The sequence below is a fragment of the Cryptomeria japonica genome, chromosome 4 (genome assembly GCF_030272615.1).
Source record: "Cryptomeria japonica chromosome 4, Sugi_1.0, whole genome shotgun sequence".
In the NCBI taxonomy this organism is placed as follows: Eukaryota; Viridiplantae; Streptophyta; class Pinopsida; order Cupressales; family Cupressaceae; genus Cryptomeria; species Cryptomeria japonica.
Genome location: NC_081408.1, coordinates 325,288,635 through 325,297,108, shown reverse-complemented (window position 1 = coordinate 325,297,108; position 8,474 = coordinate 325,288,635).

The following is an 8,474-nucleotide window of genomic DNA, read 5'->3' as shown; positions in this document are numbered from 1 at the left end:
GAGAGTTGGAACAGATGGATGATGAAATGATGATGTATGAGTAAGATGATGGATGTTTTGTTTTCAACTTTCAATAAAAACTTTGTGTTACAAATGGAACAAACTCTACTTCTTCCCTTTCAGGCGTTGATGGCACTTCTCGAGCTGTGTTGTAGGTGATACAGACGTTTGGGAAGAAGTTGGGATTAATCTTTCCTCCTTGATTTTTGTGATAACTCAGAGCTCTATATTGCATAAAAGCTCTACGGTTCAATGATTCTGAATCAAACTCGTTTGTTTTACCTTGAAGGTAGAGATGCATGCGATGCAGAAAGACTCTATGTGAGACAAAAATTTGTCTATTGAGATAGAAGAATTTCCTCCTTTTGATCAAAGCCTTTGAGCTTAATGGTCTCCTTTTCAAGTTGATATTCTGATGATACTTCTTCTTTCACAAGATGTGAAGAATGGTCATAAAATTTGACTCTTTGTTGTTTGCACTTTGTTTTTGGTATTTTTGGTTGTTTTTGAGAAATGTTGGATGAATACTTTGTTTTTGGGATTGATCTTCTGACTTTTCTTTGACAAGAAAACAAAGCAAGCACACAAACACAAGAATGTTGCCGAAAAGGCACAAATGAGTTATGGGTCTAGATCAACCCAATCCTTGGACTTGCATATGACACTTCCTTTAGATGTGTTTTAAGGTGTATTTCCAAAGCCTGAAGTCGGCTCAATTTGCACTTGGTCTTTAAAATGAACACACTTCAAACACTTTTTATCCCTAAGGTCAAATGGCCAGTTGTGATAAATTTAGCCCACATCTTGATATTTCTTCGACTTTGGTACTACATACCTTATGAATCCCGCCGTGGCAAGTAAGGATGTGATATACTAAGTCTTGCACGAGTATAACAAATAGATGATCCCTATGATGGGGGAGTCACCACTTTTATCAAGCCACAAGTGACTTTTCAAAAAGCTATGTTTCTACTCAAGGAAATATGTATGGTGAGTATCTTGGGAGCAAAACGATCTATGCTCTTGCACTAAATTATATCTCAAATATCCTCAATCAATGGAATGGGTGGGCTACTACTTCAAGGTGTTTAGTCATGTTCGATGTTTTTGGACATAAGTTCATTCTACAGTGACTCACTTAAGAGCCTTGTAACTGGTGGTGGGGCCCATTTGTCCTTTCAGCCAGTTACACTATAGGAACAGCTATACCCAAGGCTATAGCTTTCGCTCTCACCTGATTTCTATAGTGACTCGAAGGATTTACCGCTCGAGGTCGTTCCCAAGAGTATCGATCCCTTGGCAGGCCTCTCTTAAAAAGATAAAATTTGAGTGTTACTAACACTTTTCTCTTGCACCTAGGACCACGAAAGCCAAGGGAGAGGATAGTGTGTGTTAGAGGTATGACCACTCGACTGACTTTTTGCACAAGTGTGCCAAGCACAAAAGACACTTGTTCTTTTTAATCCATCATGGCAATGTGATCTAACTATTTGGAGATGTTGCTCCAACAGTCATGGTGTTCTTTTTAACTTCAAAAGCAAAATATTTTGTAAACTAGGAACTTTTGAAATCCTAGTCAACTGAATTGAAAACACGTCTTGCTTGAAGTAAAATTGTTTTTGAGCTTGAAAAAAAAAAATGGCTTGTTCTTTTTAGATTGCCCAAAACAAAGTGTTGATTGTAAATTTCTTTTAAGTTGATGCAAGAAAATAAATTTTGTTTTGTTGATTTTAAGCACCAAAACGAAGTTTGTTTCCTAATTTGCAAGAAATAAAGTTGTTTTGTATAAGTTTGTGGTTCTTTTTACCTTGGAACAATGAAATTCTTTTTAAGAGCCCCAGCCAAATGTGTGATTCTTTTTAAAAAGCCCAAATTTGAAATGTGAAGTTAATTTTAAACCAAAATAAAAAGTGAATTCATTTTTAAAACCAACTTCAAAAACAAGTTAGTAAAAAATATAAATCTACTTTTTAATCTAATTTATATCTACACAAAAGAGAAAAATAGTTAGTAAAATCCACCTATTTGGTGGGCTTCTACAAGCCTAAATTTTTATTTTTTTTTGGTTTTTTTTTTTTGGTTACAAGGTGATTTGTACAACGTTCTGTTACAATAGTGCTAGTCTGCGTTTGAACAGAGGCGCTATTTAACACAAACGCGCTAAAAGAAAGGGAAAGACAGAGAAGGCAAAAGCACTGAAACAGGGTGAATAGCGCCAAAACAGTGTCAAAAGTGCAACCTGTGTGACATTTTCAACATTCAAACATGTTATTGGTTTAAAAAAAAGGTTGATCTTTTTGGTGTTTGGATTCACGTCGGGTTCACCAAATGATGCTCTGCAAAAAGGATTAGAAAATTTGTTTGATGGCAACACACACAAGAGCACAAGAAACAAACGTTAGTGTTAGCAACAAAAGATTATCCTAAACAGGCATATCAAGAGAGATATTAAGCATGAAATAGAAAGCATATAAACATAGAATAAAATAGCTAATCAAGATGCTTATAGTTGCTCCTCCCTTGTTCCTCTCCTCTCCAAGTTCCAAATGAGTGTAGCTCTCAGCTTTTAGCACTAGCCATGGATGCCATATGGAGATTCAAGGTGGTTGAATATGATAAGCAAATGCTATGCAAGTGTAGATAGTGATGCTATGAGAAAGCTCTATGCTAATGTCAGTATAACAACAATACTCTAATGCTTCCTCCTTTTGCTTGAGGAGAAGGGTTCTATTTATAGAAGAAATGGGGGAATGAAGGGTTAAGATTGAGCAATCTTAACAAGGGTTAGGATTGAAAGATATTTAATCCATGTGAGACTTTCAACCCAATCCCATGTTGACAAGTGTCACCATGAGGAGGCTTGAGAGGAGAGATAAGGAGCATTAAATGCTTGAGGGGACATGATGGTTACCCTAGTCAAAGAAATAAATGCTTTGAAGAGACACATGGGTTACATGAGGGTTAAGTTAGGGGTCAAAGTCCTTAACCATGGGTGCAAGTGGAATTAACCATTAATGGTCATGTAAGAGCCATAAGTGGTTTGGAAGACTTTAGAGGTTAATTTGTTGAACACACAAAGCATTAATTGCTTTTCAAAGACTTTGGAGTCTTTGAGAAGTGACTCCAAATTGCTTAGGAATGTGACAATATTTAGGGGATGTATTAGGTTAATTAGGAAAGGTTTAGAAGAATCTAGAAGGGGTTTAGGCATGCAAGTGGATTTTGTAGGAAAATGCAAGTGGGAGGAATTTTTGTATTTTCAATTAAAATAAAATCATTTATTTCAATTAAATGGTGTAATTTGCATTTGGATAAATATTCAAATAAATATTAATTTATTTAAATGAGAAAAAAGGAAGATAAAGCATTAAAATGCTTGAAGACTTGCAGGGAAACCATTAAAAGCTTGAAGACTTTAAGGAAAACCATTAAAGTCTTAAGAAGACTTTAAGGGAAGCCATTAAGTTTGAAGACTTTAAAGCCATCAAGTTTGAAGACTTTAAGGGAAACCATTAAAGGCTTAAGAAGACTATAGAAGGAAGCCATCAAGTTTGAAGACTTTAAAGCCATCAAGTTTGAAGACTTTAAGGGAAACCATTAAAGGTTTCAAGTGGGTGAGGATAAATAGGATTTTAAATAAATAATTTATTTAAAATAGTTGTGCAACTTGCTTTTGTAGGAAAATACAAGTGGGTGGAGGATAAAGGTGATTTAAATAAATTATTTATTTAAAATAATTGTGCAACTTGCATTTGTAGGAAAATACAAGTGGGTGGAGGATAAAGGTGATTTAAATAAATGTTAATTTGTTTAAATGTGAGAGGTGGGATTTTGGGGGATTTAAATAAATATTTATTTATTTAAATGTGAGAGAATATTTAATTAAATAAATATGATTTATTTATTTAATTAATGGTCTGAATTTGTTAAGTGAATTAAATCAAATAAATTGAATAATTTATTTAATTAATAGTAGAAGAGGGTTAAGATGAATTAATTAAATATTAATTTAATTAGTTATTAATTGATGGTTAAATAATCAAATAAATACTAAGTATTTATTTAATTAAGTGGACAGATTTATGTGACTACAGGAAACACCTATAATTTATAAACCGATATCAAGTATGACATTGGAAGTCATGGGGACAAAGTGGATTGCAATTAGTGACTAGACATATATTAAATGTCCGGCATTATCGATTGAGACATTTGATACGTGTCTATTGAATCCAATTCCATTCTAGGCATTTTCTCCTAAACTACATTCTCTTTAGAAATTTGGGCCGAAATAAAACTTTAGCCATTGATCTATGATCATCGAACAGTTTTAAATCATTAATGGATTTTAGGTACGTGTCAAAGAGGCTGCGCTTATCGATACATCGTGCAGAGTCTGGACTTAATGTGATGTATTGATGTGATGTGATGTATCATGTGCCTTGTCTATTAATGGCAATAAATTCATGAAATCGCCAATAAAATATATATTTTTTCATAAATAACAAAATATTAGTTAAATAATTTTCAAGCGGTGGATAAAAATCACCAATACGTTTAAATAATTTTTCTTTCGGACTAAAATTTTTCGCCCATACAATTATATATTTGTTCCTTTAAACAAAAAAATATTCACCTCCTACAATATATATTTTACCCACAGAACAAGGTATTATTCACCAAAATTTTATGTAATTTTTCGTACCTTAGGGAAAAATTGTCAATACAAAATAATTATTTTGACTACTTTGAAACAAAAATTCTCCATATCAATATGAAAATTTCCCCCAAAAAATAATGTTTGATTCGCTAGGATTTTACACTTTTAACCAGGGAGTGGTTTCTCAAAGTTATCCCTGCTATGGGGAGCCATCCCCACTGTCGTGGGGTTGGGAATCCCCATGGCACCCCGTGTCAACGTCATGGCATATACCCTGCATCGGTCGTTGTGTGATAGTTTTGTCTTGATTAGCTCGATCAAAATATATGTTTAATGATTTCAGTTTTGCATATTGTATAATAAGTGTGTGTGTTTGTGTGTGTGTGTTTATATACAAAAGATTTTCATTTATGTCTTATGGTAGATTTTAGTAAACTGAGATTAAAATCTAGATTGTTTGGTTATATATATATATACACATACATATATATGTATATACATATATACATACATATACATACACACACACACACATATACACACACACACACATGTATATATACATGTATATACATATACATATGTATATACATGTATATACATATATATATATAGACACACATATATACATATATATGCATGCACAGAAACACACACACACAGACACACACACACATATATATCTATACATATATATATGTATACACACACACACACACATATATATATGTATATATATACATATACATATACATATACATATAGACACATATACATATATATATATATACACATATACATATATATACATATATGTGTGTATGTATATGTATATGTATATGTATATGTATATGTATATATATATATATATATGTATATGTATATGTATATGTATATGAATATGTATATGTATATGTTTATCTTTATGTATATGTATATATGTATGGATAAGTGCAAAAAGATGGTGGTCAGAAAAGTGGACAAACCAAAGAAATAACATTAAAAAACACAAAACGTGCACGGGGTATTTCAAATTTAAAAAACCACATATGCATTTAGGCTCGTTTTGCGAAGCCTAACTGAAGCTAAACCGCATATGCGGTTTTAAAACTAAAACCCCGTACGGGGTTTAGAAACTAAAAACCCCATAAGCGGTTTTAGTTTGTAAACCACATAGGTGTTTGTCTATCAATAAAATGCAATTCATTTATCATTCCATTAGGTTTTTTGGTAGGATATATACATAAAATATAACATTTTAGTATAAGTGGCATAGACGAAAGAGAGAAAGAGGGCGAAGGAGATGAGAAAGAGAGGGAGAGATACCCAAGAGAGGGAAGAAAGTAGAGAGGGAGATGCCTAAGAGACAAAAAGGTAGGAATTAAGGAAGAGAGAGGGGGAATGTAGGGAAGAGACAAGAGAGATAACGCTGATATGAGCATGTTGATTACTGAAATTTGACTGTCTGAAATTTATAAGAATACTCAAAAAACTAGAATCTGCATTATAACTCTTAGAGATCTGGAACCACTCTCAAACATCCTGACAATATATACATAAAATATAACTTAAAGTATAAGAAAGATAAAAGACAAAGAGAAATTCCAGGATGTTTGAGAGTGGTTCCAGATCTCTAAGAGTTATAATGCAGATTCTAGTTTTTTGAGTATTCTTATAAATTTCAGACAGTCAAATTTCAATAATCAACATGCTCATATCAACAGTATCTTTCATCTCTTCCCTACATTACCCCTCTCTCTTCCTTAACCCCTAGATTTTTGTCTCTTAGGCATCTCCCTCTCTACTTTCTTCCCTCTCTCGGGTATATCTCCATCTCTTTCTCATCTCCCTCACCCTCTTTCTCTCTTTCATCCATCCCTCTCTTTATCTCCCTCTCTCAAATATCTCTATCTCTTACTCTCTCTCCCTCTCTTCACTTTCTCTCTCTCTCTTCATTCTCTCCCTCTCCCTCCCCCTACCTTTCTCTTCCTTTGTCAAATATTTATTTCCCTCTAACTCTCTTTCTCTCTCCCCCTCTCGCTCCATTTCTCTTTCTCTCAAGTCTCTCTCCTTCTCTCTATCGAGTCTCTATCTATCAACCTTTATTTATCTCTCTATCCTCTTCTATCAACTCTCTCTCTCTCTCTCTCTCTCTCTCTCTCTCTCTTAAGTCTATCTCTTTCTCTACCTCTATTTCTCTATATCCCTCTCCTCCTTTATCAAGTGTATCTCTTTCCCACTATCTCCCTACCTCCCCCACCCCTCTCTCTCTCTCCCATTAATTATCTATGAAGTCTCTCCCTCTCACCCTCTATCTCTGTATCTCACCCTCCCCTTCTCTCAAGTGTATCTCTCTCTTATTCTCTCCCTCTCTCCTCCCCCTCCCTCTCTTCCTTTCTCATTACCTCTCTTTCTCACTATCTCTCTCTCTCCCTCTCTTTGCACCTCTCTCTATCTACTCTCTTCTACTCTAATTCCATCCCTTCCTCCCTCTTACTTAGACTCTCTCTATCTCTCACCCTCTCTTTCTCTCTCTCTCACCTTCCCTTCCTCCACCTCTTAGGTCTCTCTTTCTCTCCCAATACCTCTATCCACCTCTTAGATCTCTCTATATCTCCCCCACTCCCTATCTCTCTCTCCCCCTCTATTAGGTCTCTCTCTCTCATTTATCTCTTGTCTCTCCCTCTCAGTCTCTATGTCTCTATCTCACTCTCATCCTCTCTTATGTGTATCTTTCTCCCATTACCTCCCTCTCCCCCCCCTCTCTCCATCTCTAGGGTCATATGGTATTCTTAGGGATCATGTGGTATCCTAGGGATCCATGCATGTGTCCTAAGGGGTCAAAGGACACCATATAACTCCTTAGGACACCATATGACCCATAGCAACACATAAGAGGTTATATAAAGTCCTAAGGGGTCATAGGACACCATATGAACCCTTAGCACACCATACAACCCATAATGACACCAAATGGTGTTATAAGGGGTCATAGAATACTATATGACCTCTTAGGACACCATACGACCCATAACAACACAATATGGAGTCCTAAGGGGTCAAATGGTGTCCTAAGGGGTCATTGGAGAACATTTGACCCCATAGGACACCATACGACCCCTAACGACACTATATGGTGTCCTAAGGGGTCATTAGGTGTCATAGTGGTCATAGGACACCATAAGACATATAACGACACCATATGGTGTCCTAAGGGGTCATAGGACACCATATGACCCTTAGGACATGTGCTATCCCACATTAATGGTTCTCACTTTTGCCAACAAAGAAAATTGGCAAAGGCGGGGAATTTTTTTTTTGCTGGGGGGGGGGGGAGGGATTCGAACGAACTAGGGGTGTTCAAGTGAACCCCCCCTCAGGGCTTGATCGAACCCACCATCGAACATGGGTTCAATCGAACCCCGGGTGGGTTTAGGGGTTCAATCTAACCCATTAAAATATTTATTTTTAATGGGTTCGATCTAACCCCGAGTTCGATCAAACCCATTTTAAAATTATTTTTATTAAAACTTCTATAAAAATAGAAAATGACAGTTTAACTGTCATTTTCAATTTTGTAGTTTTCTGTATCCAGAGGGGGTTAGAGAGAACCTGATGTCAGCACCACGTCACAGTGCCCTGTCAGCGACAACCAGTGCATCTCACCTTTCAACTTTCGACTTACATTATTTCAGGTGCACAAAATAACTTTTTTTTTTAATAATGTTTTTTTTATTAAATTTAGTTAAAAATTAATAAATAATTTGTTTGTTAATTTATTTTTTAATTAAATAATTGTATATTTATTATTTTT